General features: G+C 42.5%; 1 protein-coding gene across 2 annotated transcripts in view; it reads right to left on the minus strand.

The window, feature by feature from the left end:
- The window catches only part of LOC142378219 (protein sidekick-1-like), a 364,323-nt gene that overhangs the window by 205,168 nt on the left and 135,012 nt on the right, over nucleotides 1–24,143 (minus strand). The window lies entirely within an intron of this gene.

The raw sequence follows: 24,143 nt of genomic DNA on the forward strand, positions 1-24,143 counted from the left end.
TCCGTCCTGCAGTAATCACCTGCCAGTCTCTAACAGAATGTCAAAACTAAGCCTTTGTTAGTCACTCCTCAGTGCACTGCGCAGTTTTTACTACCTCACACCTATTCTCTGCTTCACATTCACTTTCTCTGTTTTGTCAATAGGTTAGGAACACTTTGCAGCGAGTGTGTGAGTGCAGGCGTGGAGGCGAGGATCGGGTGTGTGGTCAGTGATGGATGTGCGCGTGGCAGGTAATTAAAAGTGTGACTAGTGGATAATTAAAAGAGGCCTCTGTCTTTAGAATATTTAACAACTTTAGACAGAGGACAGGCTAATATACACGCATGCACGCACACAAACGGGCGGGTGGGAGTGTGTTAGTTTGGGCTGTAATGGAGAGAATAATGGCTCCTGAGATGATATGAGATTTCGACAGGGAGTCAGGTGGAGAGAAGAAGGTGAAGGGAGGAGGGGGAAGACAAAGCAGCGGATCAGATATGGACGGAAGATAATGCAGCTTTCAAAGATACAAATCTATGGAATTAATCATCATCAGCATGAGCCGCACAAGCAGAGGACACACACACACACACACACACACACACACACACACTCTGTGTCTATCGCCCTCTTTTCTGTCTGATCAGCTCAGACAGAAGCAGATGCTCTCCAACAGACAGACTCACTGAACCCTGATCATCCCACAGATCAACAAATACATAAAACTTTAGTGAGTTTTTATCTCTCACATCGTTAGAGGAATGTTGGCTCACTCTTCTTTACAGTGTTTCTGATGCACAGCTTAAGGTCCCACCACAACATTTTAATCAGGTTAAAGTGCGGCTCATTGCAATGTCTTGATTCTTTTCTTTGTCGGTCATTCTGCTGTAGATCTGCTGCTGTGTTTGGGATCTTTGTCCTATTGATTGATCAAACCTCAGCCCAGCTTTAGAACCAGAACCAGAACTGCAGAACCAGCCCAGATCATCAGCCCTCCACCACCGTGCTTGACAGCTGGTGTGAGGTGTTTGTGCTGATATGCTGTGTTTGGTTTCCTCCAAACGTGCTGCTGTGCATTATGAGCAAACATCTCCACTTTGCTCTGCTCTGTCCAAAGGACATTGTTCCAGAAGTCTTGTGGTTTGTTCAGATGCAGCTTTGCAAACCTAAGCTGTGCTGCCATGTTCTTTTTAGAGAGAAGAGGCTTTCTCCTGCAGCCCTTCCACACAAGCCACACCTGTTCAGTCTGTTTCTAACTGTGCTGTCATGAACTTTAACCTTTAACATGCTGACTGAGGCCCGCAGAGTCTGAGATGTAGCTCTTGGGTTTCTGACCTTGGGGTGACCTTTAACCTTTAACACGCTGACTGAGGCCTGCAGAGTCTGAGATGTAGCTCTTGGGTTTCTGACCTTGGGGTGACCTTTAACCTTTAACATGCTAACTGAGGCCCGCAGAGTCTGAGATGTAGCTCTTGGGTTTCTGACCTTGGGGTGACCTTTAACCTTTAACATGCTGACTGAGGCCCGCAGAGTCCGAGATGTAGCTCTTGGGTTTCTGACCTTGGGGTGACCTTTAACCTTTAACATGCTAACTGAGGCCTGCAGAGTCTGAGATGTAGCTCTTGGGTTTCTGACCTTGGGGTGACCTTTAACCTTTAACATGCTGACTGAGGCCCGCAGAGTCCGAGATGTAGCTCTTTGGGTTTCTGACCTTGGGGTGACCTTTAACCTTTAACATGCTGACTGAGGCCTGCAGAGTCTGAGATGTAGCTCTTGGGTTTCTGACCTTGGGGTGACCTTTAACCTTTAACATGCTGACTGAGGCCTGCAGAGTCTGAGATGTAGCTCTTGGGTTTCTGACCTTGGGGTGACCTTTAACCTTTAACATGCTGACTGAGGCCCGCAGAGTCTGAGATGTAGCTCTGTGGGTTTCTGACCTTGGGGTGACCTTTAACCTTTAACATGCTGACTGAGGCCCGCAGAGTCTGAGATTGTTCTGACCTTTAGGTGAACCTTCTGTGACATCCACTCTGAGGAAGATTGGCCGCTGTTTTGAATGGTTTCCTGTTGTAAATACTCTTCGTCACACTTGCTGATGATCAGTCAATCCAGTGTATATGATGAGCACCACTGGGCTGTTACACAGTGGAAGCGGCACTTTGTTTTTCACAGGAACAAAAATTAAATCCTGATAGAATGTAAAGAAGGATTACCATCTTTATTTACAGTATTTATTATTTATTTCACCGAGTTTAACGTGAGCGTGTCAATGTTTAGAAAATAAATGCAAACACTAAAAACTGAGCAAAATGTCATCAGTTTGGTTAATGACAAGCAAAAGTGCTTAAAAGTTTTTCTCTGCCGAGGCCACAGCTGAGAAAGATGCACTGAAAAAAGTGACTGTTTGGTGAAGTAAACTCTATTAGAGTAACTGTCATCATTTCTGCCTTGTATTTGTAAGATTCAGTAAGAACTAGAGCTTCTTAAGTAAAATTAAACATTTTATTAACGTAATACATGAATTATGGGGGAAGAGTAAGTTTTACTTAGGTTTCCTCATACAATTTAAATGTTTAATAGCTGTATCTACATAAACCTAGAAATACTACATAAACTTTACTCTGAAAGTGTATCGTTAAAATCTACTAAGTTACTTCATAACAGCAAATACTACAGATATATCAAATTTACTTAAAATTTTGAGTAAAATGATGTTCCTGCCTATGAAAAACAAGTAGACTTTACTTAATTTGTTTGAATAAATATAACTTAAAACTTACATGTAATCAAGTAAATGTTACTTAATATTTTCAAAACTGTTATGTTTTATGGAAAGTAATATTTACTTGATACTGTGGCATTAAATATTACTTAAATCATTTGAGTGCAAATCCCTACAAAGGGTTTTTTAAGTAAATCTTCTGAGTTGGTTTTTTCAGCGTGTGTATGTTGGTCATTATGGATGCATCTGGTTTGTCAGAAAGATAACTGAAAAGTTAAAAAGTCAAATTTCACGTCGGCTGGAGCGCGGACAGACACGCGGTGAATTCTAAACGTTGGCCAGGATCCGGATCGCTTCCTTCAAACCTGCAGATCACAGATTGGAAGAGGCTGCGCACATCACATGCCCTTTAAGTTGGAATTCGCTCTCAGGGGCACATGACTGCGCGCTCAATAAATGATGCTGAATTATTTACATTCATAACAACCCATCCGTCAGTTTGAGAAATCTATTGCACTTGACCACGGCTGCCATTAAAAAGCAGCTTTGCAAAGTCTGTCATAAATCAGTGGCAATGTGTGTTCCATGTGTTCACAGCCTGCGTTAACACAAGTTTAGTTTCATCCAGATATTATAATACGGTTGGTAATCCAATCCGACGGCCAGGGGTGAATCTAACTGGGGCTTAATTGTTACGCGACACAAAGTGTTAGTTTAATAGAGCAGGGAAAAAACACGAGTATGATTTAAGTTTGATTAGAATATAGCTTAAAAGATAAATAAGATCAGAGCAGTTCATAATTGCACACTGCAGTGCAATCATGTGTGTCAGCCTCCTGCAGTTTAAGAAGTTTTTTTGTTCTAATAGCACCTCATCTTTCAGCCCACCTCCTCTCCCCTCTCCTGCTGGTATCCTCCCCTGAGTCATTGAGGCAGAGTAAGCCTCTGTTATTGGAGAAAGTCATTAAGCACAGCCTGAGAGTCTTCTCTGTTTCCCTCTTTCATAAAGTTTCTTTTTACCTCCTTGTTTAAGAAATGTGACGAGAGGACAGGAAATCTGTAACACGCTAACAGAAAGAGGCCAAACTTAAAGACGGATACCGTCACGTCCATGGGGTTTTCCCCATGTGTTTAGTTTTATATTTTATCATGTTTTAGGTTGTTTCATGTTTATTTATTTGATTAGGACAATGCACATTAATCAACATATCAGCAGAGCATCAATGTAAATATGCCAGAATTAGCTCAGTTGCTAAATTTCATCCGTTGTCCTAAGGCAGGTATCATAAAAAACATACAGACAATACACCATGACAAATGGATATAACATGCAGAAATCTGACATTTAAAAAAAGAAAAAGAAAAAAAACACTAATTCAAATCAAAGTTAAGAGTTCATGCCCAAAATGGAAAAGACGAAGGGGTTACCCATGAGACAGAAACCAAATGTCTTGGTTCATGTTCATGTTTGGTTTTGCCATTGTTTTTCCCTCACTTCCCATGTTCTGCTCATTAGTTTCACTCACGTCACCTGTATTCATTCACCAATCACTCCCAGTTCAGTATTTAGTTTCCAGGTTTACCCTTTCAGTTTGGGATTTCCTTTCTCTATTTTTCACACACCACGCCCCGCCACGCCACGGCACGCCCCGCCACGCCCCGCCCCGCCCCGCCCCGCCCCTATGAAAATTTTGTCATATTTACGGAAGCCCAGAGCGGACGTGGTGCGTATAAACTTTTTTCTGATGGTTTTCGAGATCACGAGATGACCATCTTTCCTTGAATGCTCATGATCAGTTTCTCAGTGTCCAAGAACGGAAACTCAAGCTGAAAATGTCAGATTCTGGAGAACCCGACACAGATCAACGCATCAGATTTTTACTTCTGTTGAGGTCAGCAGCTGAAACTGCAGTTTGTTCGTCTTGTAGAGATAACTTTCATATCAGCCGGCGTCCTTTAAGCAGACGGCCGGCTGGACTGCAGCTCAGCAGGCGTTTACACCTCAGTGATCCTGCTGATGTAGTCGACTTCATCAGCGACCAGCTGAGGGGACCAGGCCGTCTCCATGGTTACCGAATGATGCACGAGTTATTTATCTCGTTATCTGGAGAAATCGAAATGCTCGTCACACCAGCGGGATTTGCTTTGTGCATTTTCACAAGCAGAATAGTTACAGAAACGCTCCACATTCCATGTTTGATTCATAGGCTACTTTATTCAGTTTCCATTGAAAGGGGGTAAAAATGGGTAAAAACCTTTGCCAGAAATACATATAAACACATATAAACAGGGGCGGACTGGGGAGGAAAAGTGGCCTCGAAAACCAATCGGTAAATTAACTCGCTATCTCGAGAAAACCATAAAAAAAAAGTTTATACGTACCATGTCCGCTCTGGGCTTCCGTACACACTGGAAAAAATCAAAGTCTTACCAAGTATATTTGTCTCATTTGTAGTCCAAATGTAGCCTGGGAATTCCCATGCTGCTTTGCGCGCGATTTCATTCACACTGCAAAGGCAGCCTGGAAACCACCGCCTCATTTTTGCCTGAGTTAGGGAACCAATCACAGAACGGGGGGGGGGGGGGGGGGGGGGGCAGCAAGACGATGACGACGTCTATGCGTGACACCGAAGCTTGTAGAGTGTTAATCCAACATGGCAGCGGACACAACGTTACCGTTCAATGCAGCCTTAGAAAGTGTTTTAAGTAGCTTAGAACGCAAGTTTACTTTTAAAAAAAGAGCAAAGTTTGGCGTTGAAAGATTTCATTGCCAAGAAGGATGTATTTGCTCGTCGAATTTCTGTCGCTCTACATACGTCATCTGGTATAAGTGATACAGTTGGCTATGAATCGCGCGCAAAGCAGCATGGGAAGAACCAGACGCCATTTGATAGACATTCGTAGCGCCCAATAAACGGCTCTAGGCATTCGTAAACCACGCCTCAAATACGAGAAAATGCACACCTAGTTCCCAGACCACCATCTCATCCAGATGTGGACGCGTCAGCCAGGCTAGTCCAAATATCTCATTACACTTAATATAAGACACAGCTGCCTAACAAGCACCATTTCAGCCAGATATAGGGACTTGTTTGAAGACAATACATCTGGAATATCTTGTTAAATGAAAAAGTCTTGAAAACAAATTGTTTTGAGTCACATATCATATGAAACAAGCTTTTTTGACATTTGAAAAGGTTTTTAAGCTAATTTCAAGATCACTTTTATCTCAAAAGTCCTAAATATCACATCTTATTTCAAGAAATCTGTACAAGCCGATTTTCACTAGTTCCATTGGCAGATTTATTTTGCTTCTTTGTTTTTTTAACTTATTTTTGGAGGGGCATTTTTTTTCCAGTGCATATTCATGTTTTGTTCTCCACAGTTTACTTTTATAATCCGGCTCAGCCGCGATTTGTTTTGACTTTTTGTTTGTGAATAAACCAAGTTTTGCTTTTACACTCTGGAGTCCGTGTCCTGCCTTACTGACGGACGCGAGGAGTTTCAGATTCACGTGGACCCGACACCGAGAACGTCATCCAGCAAACAAACAAATCTCAAAGCATCTCACAGCTCGCTGTGGAAAACAACAACTCTATCCACTCTAAAATGTCCTTCTGCATCAAAATAAGAGAAATTGTTGCATGATTAAAAACATTACATCTTCCCTTGTGACATGTGTGGGTCTTCTTATCGCCCACAGACTTGGAAAAACAAATCAACAACTTTAAACGTAACTACAAACTGAATTTGGCAGAAAAAGCGATGAATATTCATAGTGTGACAGCAGGCCCTGAAGTGTTCTCTTCATAATGCAATTCTTTCTGACTGCACCTTGACAATGACTAATATTACCAGAAAATGCAATGCAATTAAAGCGAGCCCATGTCCCCCTGTCTCCCACGGCCATGTGTGGCGCTCCCCCACTAGCACAAAGTACAGTGACAACATTAAATATTGAAGCAAGCCATCAGATTTTTTTTTTACAGCAAAATTCATGCATAATAGTTGAGAACAAATGACCACTGGACATTTGGTTTGCAACACCATGCCTTTCAGAAGCAGATAAATAGTGGAAGCAGAGACTCTGGACATAAATTATACAGAATCAGAAGTGGACATAAATTATAAGGGTGGCAGTGGTCGAACACTGAGTTTACAAAGGGCATTCTGGAACTGTTTGCACTGCCGATTTCAAGTATAGACAGATAATTAGTCACACTGGCACATGTGGTCATAGATAACGCTTAATATAAGCACACAGACAGTAATTGTGGTGCAAAAAGATTTTTTATAGACGTGCACGGTGGAGGTGCACGCACAAGTGACTCCAAAATAAACTGCACGAATGATTTTTCATTGAATCTGCGGACATAAAAAGAACTACCTGCCCCTCGTGCTGCAGGTAAAGCCTGAGACAAACCAATCTGTTGTGTGCAATTATCTCCAAATCAGTTCAGGATCTCACCCAACCCATTAATATCAGGCCTGACATGCCCCTTAATTAAATACAGGATCAGACCGACTGCTGGGGTGTGAAAACAATGGAGCTCAGGATGTGGCTGCATGGTGATAAATAATAACAGAAATAAATGGGAACAGAGAGATAAGTGCAGATTACAGGAGCAGGAACAGCACTCGTGCTTATTGTGACTGTTTGCTTGTGTTTCTCTCATTATTAGGAGGTTATTCACACCTTCTCTTGCTACCTTAAAGGAGACAGCATGTTCTTTTTTTTCACAAGCTGAGAAGCATCACAACTCTTCCTTTTTAAACTAAGATTTCGCAGCTCTTTTCTTTGCAACTGATTTTAGGTTATAGAGCGAGCAGCTCGACTCCAGTCCCTGGTGTCCTAACTGCGATCTGTCCTGGAAACCGTTTCACAAAGCAGGTTCAACAATCTCTGAGTCTGTTCCTGAACTCTGAGTTGATCTACTCTGAGATAGAAAACTCTGAGTTTTCGGTTCCAGAAACGCTGATTTGAGTGAGTTTAATCAACTCTGAGTAGGTTCACCTTGAGTTTAGCGCGTGCGCCACAACTTTAAAAAGCCAGCATCAATGGAGCCCCGATTCGACGAGTCACCATGGCAACGGGGGAAGAGGAGGGGCTACGTTTTTCACCAACCTCGAATTGGAAATCTTAATGCGCTCATACGGCGAGTTTCAATACATTTTTAGAAATAAGTGCAACACAAAAGTGTAAGTTTAAATGTAGTCCTTTGCAATCACAATAATATTACAGGGAAACTGCTTGAATGGTAGCCCATTCATTTATTTCATTTAGGTGCAATTTTATGTATTTTTTTCTTTTGTCCCAACAAACTTCTGATGGTGCCGCTCAAAAAGATTATTGTCTGGAAATGCTAAAACATCTACGGTCTGATAACCATCTCCTGACGAATATTTAATTCTCTGCGCAGTAATGCTGCACCTTCATCCACGGGATCGTTGTCAAAAGGACATGTTGGTGAAAAAAGTCGCCTCCTGCTGTGCCTGATGGACTTATAGAAGTAGAAGAACTCGCTCTGCTGACTGAATGAATGAGGAAATCAAACGGCGTGTGTGTCTGAAAGAGGGCGGAGACAGAGAGAAACTCCAGGTTCACTGAGTAAAACCTGGTCCCGACCAGGTTAGGTTCAGAGAGTCTGTTACTACGGTAACTGACCGAGAGCTTAAGTTACCTCTCTTTGTGAAACAGGCTAGAGTTACCCCTCTTTCTCGGGGTTAAGTTACCTCCCTTTGTGAAACGGCAAACTCAGAGTTTCCCTCATTTCAGGGTTAATAAACTCAGAGTTTTCACTAAACCTGCTTCGTGAAACGGACCTCTGTTCTACTCACCCATGAAAACAGAAAAATATGTGACTGAGAGTTTTATTCTCACATAATAACACTTCCCCTCAGCTCAGACTTTTTTTTTGAGGAACAATCTGGTCTTGAACTGACCTGGTTGATAAAACACAAAGCCACAGCAGGAAGGCTGAAGTAAAGTAGGGCTGGCAGGGAGCTTAAAACATAATTCCTCCAACACATATCAGCTCCATAAACCCCGGGCTTCACCGTCTCTATTTTGTTTCAATTTTCAGCAGTTAATGTTAAAAAACGGCTTCTTATAAATAAGTTCTTATTCTCACACTTATGTGGGCTCATACTTTTAACCAAAGCTTGTGTTCCTAATGGCAGAAGGCAGCGCAAAATTAAAATAGCAAATCAGAATTTCCAACTTCAAACTGGGGAAAAAATTTGAACATGAGAAGTCGGATTTCCAATTCCAAGGTGCAGCAAGAGAGAGATTAAGGGGCACTTTACACGGAAACGAAAACGGGTTAAAAATGCAAAACCTTTTTGCGGATGCACTATATCGTTTAGATGGAAACGGCGTTTTGGGGGCATGAAAACGCAAAAAAGTGAAACCGCCCTCCAGAGTGGAATTCTTGAAAACGCTCCACTGTCGCGCCGCCGTGTAAAGGATGAAAACGCAAAACTGCGTTTCTCGTCAAATAGAAATGACGTGACAAGCATTATAAAGCGCCAGGAAACCGTGGGAAACACAACAGTAGGCTATCAACATGTCCGTCCCTGCGGACTTTCAACTCGCCTCAGGCGCGGTAACTGACGTTCAAGAGTGATTTCATCAGATAACAGCAATGATGAGCGAGAGCAGTAAAGAACAGACCAAAAATATGAACTACGTTCTCAAAATTCTTGAAGTTCATAGAGAGAGCAGGCGACCAGACAGCTGTGGGTGAGACCTGGGAGGACTTCTCAGTGGTGAGATAACTTCATGAATGGAGTGGTAGACGACCAAGCGTGGCATGAAAAATTTCTGTTTGCCCTGAGTGAGGAACCCACACACACTTTTGCGTTTCACGCAGATTTTCACCCTAAAACGCTCGTCTAAACGCAGATTTCAAAGTGAAAACGAAACGCCACTTTTGCGTTTTGGTTTCAGATCGTTTCCGTGTAAAGGTAGCCTAATACTTCATTTCAAACTGCTTTAACAAGCAGAGAATATACCAACGTTAAAACAATAAGCCATACCAATGTCCACATTGTTGCTTCAAAATGTGTAATTTAGTCTGGATTTACTTTTAAAGATCTAAGCTGTAAGAAATACAAGAAAATATATTTCTTTTTTTTTTTTGGAATCATAAACCACTGGTGCTGACGGGCAAAAAAATACAGACAAAGGGAGAAAGAGAGACAAAAAAGAAACCGAGCAACAAACCCATACCCACGGAAATAAAGAGATAGATGGAATATTGAGAAGGAAATGGAAGAGTTTACAGCTGAGACTTTTCATTTTGTTATTTGCCGCCACATTAAGGGACCAAAGGAGCAATTCAATTATGGAATAGGATGGATGGAAAAGGGGAAGAAGAGGAGGGAACTGGCAGCAAAGTTAGATTATAAAACAGCAAATTCAGGCAGGTAACAAGAAAACAACAACAACAACAAACAGAAACCCAGCTGCCTTTCTTTTCTTAAAATAATTAATAAGAGCGTGAAAGAAAGAAACAAGTTCCTTGCATGTGATTGTGCTTTAGTGTTTAATCTGTCTCACTTACTGCCATTAGCTCCAAAAACTTGTTACGGGGAAGTTTTGGGTGATGTAAAGAGACTCTTTCGACAAGTCAGCCAGCCGTAATAAGTGCAATTACTGAAAACCAGCCTTATTTGAGCCGTCAATTCTGCATCGAGGTTATTGAAATTCTTGAAAGAGAACAGCAGCATGTTTCCCAAGAGGAAAACAAGACCTAACCCCGTCAATGCGCCTCATCATTTCTGGAGAGCTGTCCCAGTGACTCATGGCACTAATACATAGGGATCGAATGCAGGCAGAAATTATACAGCAAATTAAGACATACTGGCGCATTTTTTCCCATGAATGTAAACTTGTAAATGAAGCCTGTTTATCAAGATGACTGCCTTGAAAGACAGAAGCTGTTTGGGCTGCTAATGTAGGGAATGTTACAATCATTAAACTGCTCTCAGACCACGTATTACACGCCACAGATTAAGAAGGTTTTCCCACTTATTGCATCCAATGACTCTGTGCAGTCTTACTGTAAATACCCACGTTCTTTGTTGGGCTACTACATGCACACCATCATCCAGATTCCGGGTTACATGTGTGCACATAATTTAACATTTGCCCTTCTTCTGTTTTCCCTACAAATGTCTATGGTTCCTTAAATATGACAGAAGTTATGACAAAACTCAAATACTTTCTATGCAAGTCAGTTTATGGGATAAAACTAAATGAGACCTCAACAAGACCTAAAATCAGGAGATTGCAGGAAACTATTTCAAGTCAAGTCAACTTTATTGTCAATGCTGCCATATGTGCAGGACATACACAGAATTTAAATAGTGTTTCCCTCTTATCCCTGGGGCAAAACAGCAATAGTAAAATATAATATAATATATATATATATATATATATATATATATATATAAAGTAGGAGGTAAAAAAAAGAAAAAATATTTAAAATATATATATATAAACAAGCTAAAAGATATATAAAAACAGCAGTGGCAGTTTGTGAGTGAGTAGAATAAACTGGGCAAAAGGCTCGTCTAAGTGACCTCCTGACCCAGTGTGAACCTCCCAGACCCCTCAGCTCATCTGGATCCGGTCTTCTATCAGTTCCCAGAGTCAGAACCAGACATGGAGGAGCTGCATTCAGCTTCTATGCTCCACATGTCTGGAACAACCTCCCAGAAAGCCTCAGATCAGCTGAAACACTCAGTGTGTTTAAGTCCAGGCTGAAGACACACCTATTTTCAGCTGAATAAAGCTCCAAATCTGAAGCTGGAGTTTCAAAACTTAATCACATTTGAACTACTTTCAATTTAATTCAATTAAATTCAATTCAGTTTTATTTATATAGTGCCAAATACAACAAATGTCATCTCAAGGTACTTAAATAATAAAGTCCAATCCAAGCCAATTGGAATTCAATTCATTGTAATCATAATTATTTTCAAAATAATCCAATTCATTCATATAGAGCCAATTAAAAAACAACAACAACAACTCCTGATTTTATCTGATTTGATCTATTGTTCTTATCTCTTTCTTTTTTGTTTAAAATTTAAATCATGCTTTTTATTTCTACTGTTTTAATGTCTCTGTAAAGCACTTTGAATCACCTTGTTGTTGAATTGTGCCGTACAGATAAACCTGCCTTGCCTAAGTGCCCCCATATGTTTGAGAATCCTACATGTCTGGGAGTTTTTCTTTTCCCAAAGAGGCTGTATCATATAATTGAGAGGAAAGTCACATACAGTATTTAAGCTTCTGGTTGCTCCAGAGATTAAGCTCCAGACACAATGGATCAAGATGAGCTTAAAACTCCTTACTGCAGTCATTTCCTGTTTTATTTTATTTATTTTTTTGTGTCTACTTCCACCTCTGGCTTTGTCACTTTGATCCTCCCCTTTGGCAGCCGTGAGAACCTGAGTCATTACGAGCTGTAGATGGAGGACCTTTCAGAATGGCCTGTTGTATTTTCAGCATGGGGTGGGATCTGAGCCTACACCTTCTCCCACTAACCGTCCAAACCATGCTCTGTTGATGCTCTCGATCTCGCCGTCTCGTGCGCACACATGAATACGTGCGCACGCTGGCAGACAGAAACGCACAAAACATCTGCTCGCAAAGTTCAGACACCGAGAAAGTTCCTTCTGTTCACACCTCTGCTGCGAGTCTGTGATGGAAAGAGGCAAGATAATCAATCCTTCCCTTTTTTTTTTCTAAAGTGGTGTTTGACAAATCAAAATAAATTAATATTGTGAAGCGCACGCACATCCGCAGCATATGGACGGTTAGGCCGGCTCTGAGGGGATACGTCTGCTGTGACAGCGCTCTCCCCAACAGCAACCAGAAAGTGAAACATTCAGCGTCTGTCCTGTAATTCCTCTGCACAGATCGCTGCTTTCATTTGATCAATCTGAGCTTCATGCGCCCCTGACACTCTTCTTTACAGTGTTTCTGATGCACAGCTTAAGGTCCCACCACAACATTTTAATCAGGTTAAAGTGCGGCTCATTGCAATGTCTTGCAGTGACGGCCTCACATCTGACTCTAGAACACTTACAGAGGAGTTCATTTTGGACTCAATGGCTGCAAGGTGCCCAGGTCCTGTGGCTGCAGAACCAGCCCAGATCATCAGCCCTCCACCACCGTGCTTGACAGTTGGTGTGAGGTGTTTGTGCTGATATGCTGTGTTTGGTTTCCTCCAAACGTGCTGCTGTGCATTATGAGCAAACATCTCCACTTTGGTCTGCTCTGTCCAAAGGACATTGTTCCAGAAGTCTTGTGGTTTGTTCAGATGCAGCTTTGCAAACCTAAGCTGTGCTGCCATGTTCTTTTTAGAGAGAAGAGGCTTTCTCCTGCAGCCCTTCCACACAAGCCATACCTGTTCAGTCTGTTTCTAACTGTGCTGTCATGACCTTTAACCTTTAACATGCTGACTGAGGCCCGCAGAGTCTGAGATGTAGCTCTTGGGTTTCTGACCTTGGGGTGACCTTTAACCTTTAACATGCTAACTGAGGCCTGCAGAGTCTGAGATGTAGCTCTTGGGTTTCTGACCTTGGGGTGACCTTTAACCTTTAACATGCTGACTGAGGCCTGCAGAGTCTGAGATGTAGCTCTTGGGTTTCTGACCTTGGGGTGACCTTTAACCTTTAACATGCTGACTGAGGCCCGCAGAGTCTGAGATGTAGCTCTTGGGTTTCTGACCTTGGGGTGACCTTTAACCTTTAACCTTTAACATGCTAACTGAGGCCCGCAGAGTCTGAGATGTAGCTCTTTGGGTTTCTGACCTTGGGGTGACCTTTAACCTTTAACATGCTAACTGAGGCCTGCAGAGGCTGAGATGTAGCTCTTGGGTTTCTGACCTTGGGGTGACCTTTAACCTTTAACATGCTAACTGAGGCCCGCAGAGTCTGAGATGTAGCTCTTGGGTTTCTGACCTTGGGGTGACCTTTAACCTTTAACCTTTAACATGCTAACTGAGGCCCGCAGAGTCTGAGATGTAGCTCTTGGGTTTCTGACCTTGGGGTGACCTTTAACCTTTAACATGCTAACTGAGGCCTGCAGAGTCTGAGATGTAGCTCTTTGGGTTTCTGACCTTGGGGTGACCTTTAACCTTTAACATGCTAACTGAGGCCTGCAGAGGCTGAGATGTAGCTCTTGGGTTTCTGACCTTGGGGTGACCTTTAACCTTTAACCTTTAACATGCTAACTGAGGCCCGCAGAGTCTGAGATGTAGCTCTTGGGTTTCTGACCTTGGGGTGACCTTTAACCTTTAACATGCTGACTGAGGCCTGCAGAGTCTTGGGGTTTTTCATGATCTGACCTTTAGGTGAACCTTCTGTGACATCCACTCTGAGGAAGATTGGCCGCTGTTTTGAATGGTTTCCTGTTGTAAATACTCTTCGTCACACTTGCTGATGATCAGTCACTCCAGTGGATGTCACGTTCATGGGGTTTTCCCCATGTTTTTAGCTCTGTGTTTTCATGCTTTAGGTTATTTCCAGCCATGGTTTTACAGTTCATGGTTAGTTAAGTCCCCACAAAGAAAAGAGAGTTTTCTAATTCTCCTCATCCCGCATGTCCTCCTGAAGCTGCTGGCTATCAGAGTCGATTCACGTCCATCTGCCACAGGCCGCAGAGCTCATTAGAAGCAGCAGCTCGCTCTACTCGACCTGGGCTGCAGGTCGCAGCTAAAAAACATGTCAATGTGTCTGTGGCAGCACTGAAACAGACCTGGCACATCTGACACTCAAAGCCCGGGAGAGCATAGGAGGACGAGGGGAAGGAAAACGTTTTTTTTTTGAGGGAAGGGAGAAGGGAAGCAAATCAGAGAAGGATGGAGATGGAGTGGGCAGGGAGTGAGGGCTCCAATAGATTAGAGCTGAGAGTGTGAGAAGTGACAGCTTGTAAGTTCTTTGCTGGCCGGTTTGCGAGCTGGGGAGTTTGGGAATGGTCGTAGACGGGCAGGATATGTGCGTGTGTGGCGGGTATGCAGATTGGCATTAGAAGCAGGCACATGGACACAAACTGAGAGCAGTGGGAGAGGCAGAAAGATAGACAGCGAGATGGGGCCGGGGACTCTGGGAGCCGTGCATATCGGATCAATAAACTTCATAAACGACATCATCAGCTCGGTCACCACGAAGACAGCCAACCGCCAGGCACCATCTGGCCGAGTCTCACCGGGCCGCGGGATCAGCCAGCATAACCTCACGCACAGACCCATCCTGCACAGTTACACTCAGTAAGCTGTGCAAACATCCACCGCGCTCGCTCCGTCACGCATGAGCGCGCACAGAGGCGCCCGGGCCAGGTAGACGCAGCCGAGATCGGCCTGGAGAGACAGATTAGGTCCGCGTGTGCGTTTGCATGCAAACACCACAGCGGTTAAGCAGTTTATTCAGGAGCAGAAGTTCATGGGTTTCCGTCTGACAACATATCCTGTAGCATGATAATGACTAAAGGAGAACAGCCAACTGAGAGAAAACAAAGAAATATGCAGAATCATTTAGAGGCAGAAAAGAGGGGGTGAGAAACGTAAGCAGGGAGGTGAAAGAGGGAGAGAGAGTGGAAGACAAGAGGGGAGCTGTGAAAAAAGGTGCAAATTAGTCTTTTCTATGTGGGTTCAAAGGAAGTGTTATGCATGAATCTTCATCACAGGATGTGTATGTGGGCTGCAAGCAAATCAGAATATTTCATTTCACACCAGAGAGATGACAGTTTTTGTTTTTTTATCCTGAATCATGCTGCAACTTAAAAGTGAAGCAGAGAGGTTCACTTCTGCCGTGTTACAGAAGTGTGTGTTGTCTGAAGAAAAGTGGAAAAACTGGATATCATCCAACCGAAACGTCACCGCGTTTATTTAGAAAACAATTTAATTCAAACTACTCTCATATCACAGAACTCATTAAGATTACCAGGGCTTTATAAGTGCCACAACCAGCTGTTATTTCATCGAGTTGCCATGGATACAGGTGCTGCTGGAAAAGCTTTCGACTTTATTTAATTTATTTGTTCTTCTTGTTTATTAGGTTCACACTAATAAGACCTTCTTGGCCTGAAACAAACTGCCAACCTGGCGGTGCCAAAGTGCGTATCCTCCTCCTCAGGAGAAAAGGGAGAAAGCCTTTCAGTCAACCTTTTACTCTTTTAAGAAAACAGGATACTATAGCAAAACAATATTAAACGCTCCATGTGTCTGCTAATGGCCTACCGTCTGCGTTTTCTAGTATTTTAGATGGAGTACCGCCATTTTTAAGTTGTCATTTCACCAATCTGAACATGCGTGAGAAACAGCTGTTCGGCTCAGATCTGGACAGACTTTCATGGCAAAGATTTATCGAGTCGTCATTATGGAGATAGTTTTGCAGATTTCTATCTGAGTCGGTCAGTGTCTTCCTTTGGAAGTCTGGCTTTATCAGCCTCAGAGGGTAATGACAATAAAAAGAACAAAAAAAAACACCAAAACACATAATTAAGTGTATCGTTTGAGTTGATTTTTCTGAAATTATGATACTAAATCCCCACCATGCCAATTAAAAACATGAAGTCTAATATTAGAAAATGATGTTTTCACACAGTAGAGCCACTAGTTAAGGCTATTTATGGTTAAATAAAAAGACGCTGTTTCAACAAACCACTGCGGCTGGCAGCAACTGTGATCAACCATTGTTCTCACACAAAGATTGTTAAAAAGAAAAGTGTCATTTGCTTTTCTTGATTCACTGGTCTGGTCTGTGAGAGCCGTTTAACACAAACACACATTCATGCATCATGTAAAATATTGATAATTCTCCTCGTTTCTGTAGGTCGATCTCTCATCCTCCTCCTTGAAGGAGCAGAGAGATTGTTGTGGACTAACGAGTTAAAAGAGACGGAAATGATCTATATGGAATTACTAGAAGGCACACGCCTCCCACTCTTTGTCTAAAATATGTGTATGTTCTAAAAATCATAGATTATAATTACATTATAATTACATTTGGCCCGCCAGATGCTGCTGCTGGAGTTTTAACCCGGACTAAGAGATCTGAACACATCACAGCAGCTTTAAAATCTTTACTCTGGCTTCCAGTCAGTCACAGAATAGATTTTAAAAGCCTGCTGATGGTTTACATCTGTGATCTGTTCAGAGAATATAAAGCCAGCAGAGCTCTTAGATCCAAGGACTCAGGTCAGCTGGTCCAGTCCAGAGTCCAGACTAAACATGGAGAAGCAGCATTTAGCTGTTATGCTGCAAACAAGTAGAACAAACTGCCAGTGGAGATTAAACTTTCACCAAATGGAGACATTTTTAAATCCAGGTTAAAGACATTTCTGTTCTCATGTGTCTATGCATGAAATCTGCACGATATCTTTGAACTTATCTGGACTGTTGCTTGTTTTTAAATTCATTTAAATGATTTTATTTGTTTCTCTTTATATTCTTTTATGTATTTTTAATGCTTCTTCCACTCCCTGCTGCAATGCTTTTATTTAATGTGAAGCACTTTGAATTGTTCTGTACATGAAATGTGCTACAAATAAATTTGATTTGATTTGATTTAGACAGGTGGGAAGCAGAAAATCTAAATTAATAATAATTAATATCATTGTTAGCCTCTGCGATAGCCCCTCGCCCAATGACAGCTGGGAGCCTAAATTGGATTAAGAGGGTATAGAAAAAGGATGGATGGATTTTTGTTAGCCTGTGAAAAAAAGGTTACCATTGAAATGAAACTCCTTACTTCATTTAAGAAATGAATACCACAGACGTGTCTTTTATTTAATATTTGATTTAACGTTTGTTTGTAGTATTAAGGCTGATTCTTACTCAGCGCAACCTCACTCTTACTAGCTGGTCGCAAATGGCGCAAACGGTCACGTGACCCAAAATTCCGCCACGCCCCCCGTCGCAAGCTAGAAAATCCTCGCGCGGCGCAAGGGCGCGCACACAACATTTTTTCTGACTTTGCGCGCGCTCAACCGGAAACAGCTGACCAAGAGAAAGGAAAAATGAACACTGCAGAGACCGAGAGGGTGCGCCTCTACAAACATCTGTACGACACGTCTATGAAGTTACACTGGGTCAACGTTTGACAAAGTTCGTCTTGTTGCAAAGGACGAACATTCCACCTTCTCTTCTGTTTTTGCCGCAGCCGCTTAGCTCTGAGATACATATACAGTTCTACACCCAGAGTAAATTCATTCCGCATCAGATGTGCCAGCCTCTGCTGACGTGACACCACAGGTGGCATTGTGTATGCTTTCTTCGTATGCTTTTCTTCGTCCGGTTCTTCAGCTTGTTTCCTCAACAGTGACGCCCGCTGGTCTGGAGAGAACTGCAAATGTGACGCATACTCGGCGCAAACTGCGCTTATGAGCTGAAGGAACTGTGAAGGGGCTGGCGCTTTCGATGACGTCATTAATGGTTCTCGAGCCAGAACAGTTGCGCGTTTGCGCCGAGTAAGAATCAGGCTTTAGGCTTTGCTTGTTCCAGATTCAATGTTTAAACCAAACTTAAGTTTGTTTCCACATGAAAAGGTTCATCGTTACATCTGAAGAGAAGGAAAAACTTTCTTTTGGCCCAGTGTGTATTTCAGTATGACACCCCTGGTCTTAATGAAACACTTTCTGCTTTGAGCGTCGAGGTTTGGCTGAGTGAAATAACACCATCTATACCACCAGAATGTCACTGACACTGTATTTCATAAAAGCCCCTTAATTTCTAATAAAGTTAGCGAAGCAGCTGGTTATTCAGTACAATGTAATTGTGTCTGCGATAAATAGCCGGGAGAACCCTGAATTTAATGGTTTGTCTTTGTAATAAAATACATGGACTGTGCGTTTTAATGCAGGATCTTTTATCAGGTTTCTTTTTTTTTTCCAAAGCAAAGACTTAGTATTAAATTGAAGCACCTCTGGCGGCGATTAAATCTTGAGATGTAGATCCTCTCGTGCTCTGTCAAGCTGGATGGAGACTTTTGGTGGGGAGGCATTTTCAGGTTTCTCAAGAAAGCTTTGGTTGTGTTTAAGTCTGGGCTTTGCAACAGAAGAACAGTGTCCCAAAGCCAGTCCTGGATATAAACTTGTACAAGTCTAAAATTTGTTATCATTAAATTGAATATTTGGAACATTAGTAAACATGTAATTATTATATATAGATTCCACACGGATTAACTTGGTTTTAGGAAAAGTACAAAAAATACTACGTACAATTAGCCTGGCTGACGCGTCCACAATCTCGATGAGATGGTGGTCTGGGAACTAGGTGTGCGTTTTCTCGTATTTGAGGCGTGGTTTACGAATGCCTAGAGCCGTTTATTGGGCGCTACGAATGTCTATCAAATGACGTCAGGTTCTTCCCATGCTGCTTTGCGCGCGATTCATAGCCAATTGTATCACTTATACCAGATGACGACAGAAATTCGACGAGGAAGAAGAAAAAAAATGGAAAATAAAAGTAAACTTGCGCTCTAAGCTACTTAAATTTAACAAAGTAGGCCTATATGCTATATTCTACATGAATTTTTATGTTGTAGAGTTGTGAATTTATTTTAATAATGGAGAAATTGAGCAGCCTTGCTTTGTTGTCTACAGTAGTAGATCAACCCTCATCTTACTTTGAAGCTCTGGGCTCCCAGAAGTGACGTCAACGCAGCTTTAGCAGCAGAAAAGCTATCAGGCTTGTGTTGATGATAATAATAAACTCCTGGACTATGTACAAACTTCCAAATGCATCGTTTTGTGAGTACAGACCATATTTGTACAACTGTAGAAGTTTGGTGTCATGACATGTGATTCTAGTGTGGTAATTTTGGAGATACTGCCAGGGTCAGTTAGCGCTTGTACTAAGCTATTCGGGATAACTCAGTAACTCAGCTGATGTTCAGCCAATATCGGAAAAACTTCGGGTGGGCTACTTGGCTGGATGTCACGGTTCAAATGACCCTAGGGTGAATCTACTCCGAAACACTTTCTAAGGCTGCATTGAACGGTAACGTTGTGTCCGCTGTCATGTTGGATTAACGCTCTACAAGCTTCGGTGTAGCGCATAGACGTCATCGTCTTGCTGCCCCCCCGTTCTGTGATTGGTTCCCAAACTCTAGCAAAAATAAGGGCGGTGGTTTCCAGGCTGACTTTGCAGTGAGAATGAAATCGAGCGCAAAGCAGCATGGGAATTCCCAGGCTAACGTACAATAATAAAATGATACTATAATGTTACTTACTAACAGTAATGCTTAGCTTATGATCATCGAGTTGAGGGTTAACTTCCCTTATGAGACTGACTCAGTGGGGTCACATGGCACTGAAAGTATCAGATTATTGGCTAAATTACAATAAGAATGAGCTGAGCGAGGGTAATTCTCCTTGGATATTTGGCGGGTATCCGGGTATCACTTGTATTTATAGCCTCATTATTTCACATAAGTTGGACTTACACTCAACCGAGTATGATTGGACATGAGTAGGTTCAACATGGTTCAACTTCTCAGTGGGTATGAGTAATTCTTTTTTTGTGTGCTGATGAAGATTCTCAGTCATCCAGGTAATCATAGGAGCTTGAATAAGGGCAACTGGACTCGTTCTTGGATCTTGAAGATGTTTCACGTCTCATCCGAAAGGCTTCTTCAGTTCTGAGCCGGATGGCGGGAAGTATCAGCTTATAAGTGTAACCGTTGTCTGCGTTGCGTTTTCAGAAGAAGGACCGACACTCTTTTAGTTTCAGGACTGGACTTTTATTGCCTGAATAACGATATGTAAACCGACTGGTCAGCTCAAGGTCACAGCGCAGCACTCGTTCGGCACAGCTTCATGAGAGAAAGTTAGCAAGTTTAGCTTAGCCTTCGAGCCAAGATCGCTAACAAACATTATATTGACATTACAAAATAAAACCTTTCCAACACATTAAGTCAAATGCAATGCTGTCGCCATCTTACTGAGCATAATATATAATAATAATCCTGCTAACTGTATTATTACATCACATACAGTTTCAGTATAACGCTGTGCTTTGTGTAACAAACCTAGCATGGACTCAATCCTCGTGTACTGGCGCTGCTTCTTCATCACAGCCCATATATACGTGCTGAGGAGAGCCCTGCCAACCAGTGAGCGTCCATGATGCACGAATAAAGGTAAACATGATTGGCAGTCACTGTGGAAGTGGAATCAACAGCCAACCCGCTACATAAGCAGAGAGGGTCGTTACAGCCCCATGTGTCACTGTGCCCAATGTGCCTGTCGTTAGAGTCATTATCACCTCTGAATTGTCTACCTGCCTTAGGCTACGGCTACACGGAAACGAAACGAGTTTTTTTTTTAAAACGGGTACGAAAATTCTTGCAACCACACGGCAACGCTGCTGTAAAGACTCAGGTCCAGACGAAAACGGATGAAATGATGCAGTACACACGCCACTGTGTCACGCCACGCTGTGAGACAATAGAGAAGTCTCACAGCGTCAGGGTTTGACTGACGCAAAAACGTTTTCGCTGTAATAATGGAAACGAAACGACCTCGTTTTCAAACTTTCCCACTCTGGAACCCGTTCTCAAAAACTATCGTTTTGGGGTATTGGGAACGCCGGCTCCGTGTGGCCGCGACAGCCAAACGATAAGAAAAAGTATCGTTTACAGTGAAAAACGTTTTCGTGTAGCCGCAGCCTTAAAGGGCGAGTTTCGGTCACAGGATCCAAGGTGTGAATGGTTGTGAAAGTGCCTGGTGAGGAGAGATGATGCTGCATTGTAGGTGCTGGGAAGGTGATAGCTGACACCACCTCCTCTGTTCAAAGATGGCTTTTCCAGTTTCAACATTGATGACTTCATTGTTTCCGCTCTCAAACCTTCTCTGTCCAGAATGTGCAGTCTCCCTTTTACTTGAGATGTTGGTACCTTGCTGAGTCCTGACCTGAAGAGCTGGCTCCCCTGTGTTGCACCATTCGCTTGTGGAGCTGCTGTTTGGTCGCTTCTCTAACCCTCAGTGGGGTCACATGGCACAGAAAGGATCAGATTATTGGCTAAATTACAATCAGACTGAGCTGAGCAAGGGTAATTCTCCTTGGATATATGGCGGTGAATGAATGGGATCAGAGGCACAAAGCGTGTCATACCCCGGTATGATAGGTGGCGCTGTACCCATTCCAGCTGTTGCTAATAGAGCCACTTCCTGTTGACCTCTTCACCACCAACAACAACAACAAACTCAGGCATTGGAGAAAGATGGAGAACGCAGAGCCAGATGAAGCTACGTCCCTCTACATTTGGTCTGTGATGAGCTGCTTGTTGCACAAACTCGATGCCCAACGGAGCATTCTCCATCGCGTTGTTTGTTTCTTTCTGACGGCGACAACAACAGGAATATCGTCTCCTTTGACTTCCGGGTCACGACCCCGGGAAAACATCTGGAGCATGCGCAGAACGCAAAGTCTGATTCACCACGTGCTTCAGCGTCTACGAGCAGGTTTAGAGTGACTTTCAACCCAGTTATCTCGGGGTCTGAATCCGATCCGATCCCATTCTTAGTCAGATTAAGGTGTCTACATGCACTTAATAACTCAGTCTGATTGTAATTTAGCCAATAATCCGATCCTTTCAGGGCCATGTGACCCCACTGAGTGTGGTTTGCTCCAGTTGACTTTGCTGATTTGACAAAGGCTCCGTTCGGGTATCCACAGGTTTGAAGAGCTTTCTTGGAGTGCTGATGTTCCATTTCCATTTTCCTCTCAGCGTCAGTAGATACGATCTGCGCCCGGTGGTGTAGAGTTCTGATGATGACAGCCATTTTGGGTCGGCATGTGTGGGTTTCCTGCAGCTTTGTGGACTTTTGCCTTCTCCCACGTGAACTCGATGTTGCTGTCCACCAAGTCGATGCGCTCCTTTTTAATGTGATTTTTCATTCTTCTTTTTAAATAAATTCTGCTTTTGCTTTAACAATATGGGTGACAGTGATGGCAGAAAAACAAACTCAGAGGGCACTTCCATACCAGACACACTGGAAAAAATCAAAGTCTTACCAAGTATATTTGTCTCATTTCTAGTTAAAATATCTCATTACACTTAATATAAGACACAACTGCCTAACAAGCACCATTTCAGCCAGATATAGGGACTTGTTTGAAGACAATACATCTGGAATATCTTGTTAAATGAAAAAGTCTTGAGAACAAATTGTTTTGAGTCGGATTTCATATGAAACAAGCTTTTTTTTTACATTTGAAGAGGTTTCTAAGCTAATTTCAAGATCACTTTTATCTCAAAAGTCCTAAATATCACATCTTATTTCAAGAAATCTTGACAAGCCAATTTTCACTAGTTCTATTGGCAGATTTCTTTGCTTATTTCAAGCAAAAACGATTTTTATTTGTTGTTTTTAACTTATTTTTGGAGGGGCATTTTTTCCAGTGCATGGAACAAATAGAGGAAGCTCTTTATTATTTGTGCTCTAACGAACATGGATCAACGCTGGTGAATGTTTCACATCCTGCCAGGACGAATAATACACTCCAATTGATTATATATATATATAGGACATATGAATGATTATTGTCTGGCTTTTTTTCTTTTTGCTTTGAGACATCTTACAAATGAGCTATTAACTTGAGTCTATAGCCTTCATAAATAGGCCCCCTGTGAGTCTGGAATTGTACTCATTAGAGGCCCTTGGACCACTTGAAAATGTTAGCAAAGGACTCAGACAAGATAAGTGGGGAAAGGGGGGCCTGGGCTGCTCCTCCTGCCCTACTGTAAATGCCACTTCAACGTAGATAACTACTCTTCAAAGTTCTGTAGAGACAGCTGTGACAGAAAGCCTTTCCCCATTCACTGGAGACTGCTACACTGAACCTTTTTCTCAGATGAAATGAATAGTTTCTGAATTAATAACGCTTTATATTTCGTGTATGACCGCTGATGTTAGTGCTACAGAAATATGTTGTCGTCCTCCTTTGTTTTTCATGAATAGCAGCGGGGAGTGGAGTTCAAGGAGGCAAATGCAGTGTGGAAGTGATAGTCTGACAGCAAACATTTGCACAATGGAGGCAGCATCTTGAGCTGCAAAATAATTGCAGTCCGCTGTCATTAAGGCCCACTCAATGAAGCCCCATTAAGTAAACAGGAGAACATTATCCACGTTCATCCAAATTAAAAAGCAAAGTCAAACTTGGTGTTAGCTTGACACAGAGAAGACCGTTTATGTAAGCTGACTGCGTGAAACTTTCTCAGAGGCACTTTTAAGGAGGCGATGGTCCTTAACACGGTGAAAAAGTTGCCATTTTACAATTCACATGTGCAGAAAGGCCACTTACAACTTCACTCGAAAACACACCGGGGAGTAGTTAGTGCTCTTAATGGAGGGTTAGTTATACGAGGAGAGGCTAATGAAATCAGTGGAGGTCTTCATTTCAACACATGCTTTCACTGATGA

Source organism: Odontesthes bonariensis, chromosome 4, assembly GCF_027942865.1.
Source record: "Odontesthes bonariensis isolate fOdoBon6 chromosome 4, fOdoBon6.hap1, whole genome shotgun sequence".
NCBI classification, from domain to species: domain Eukaryota; kingdom Metazoa; phylum Chordata; class Actinopteri; order Atheriniformes; family Atherinopsidae; genus Odontesthes; species Odontesthes bonariensis.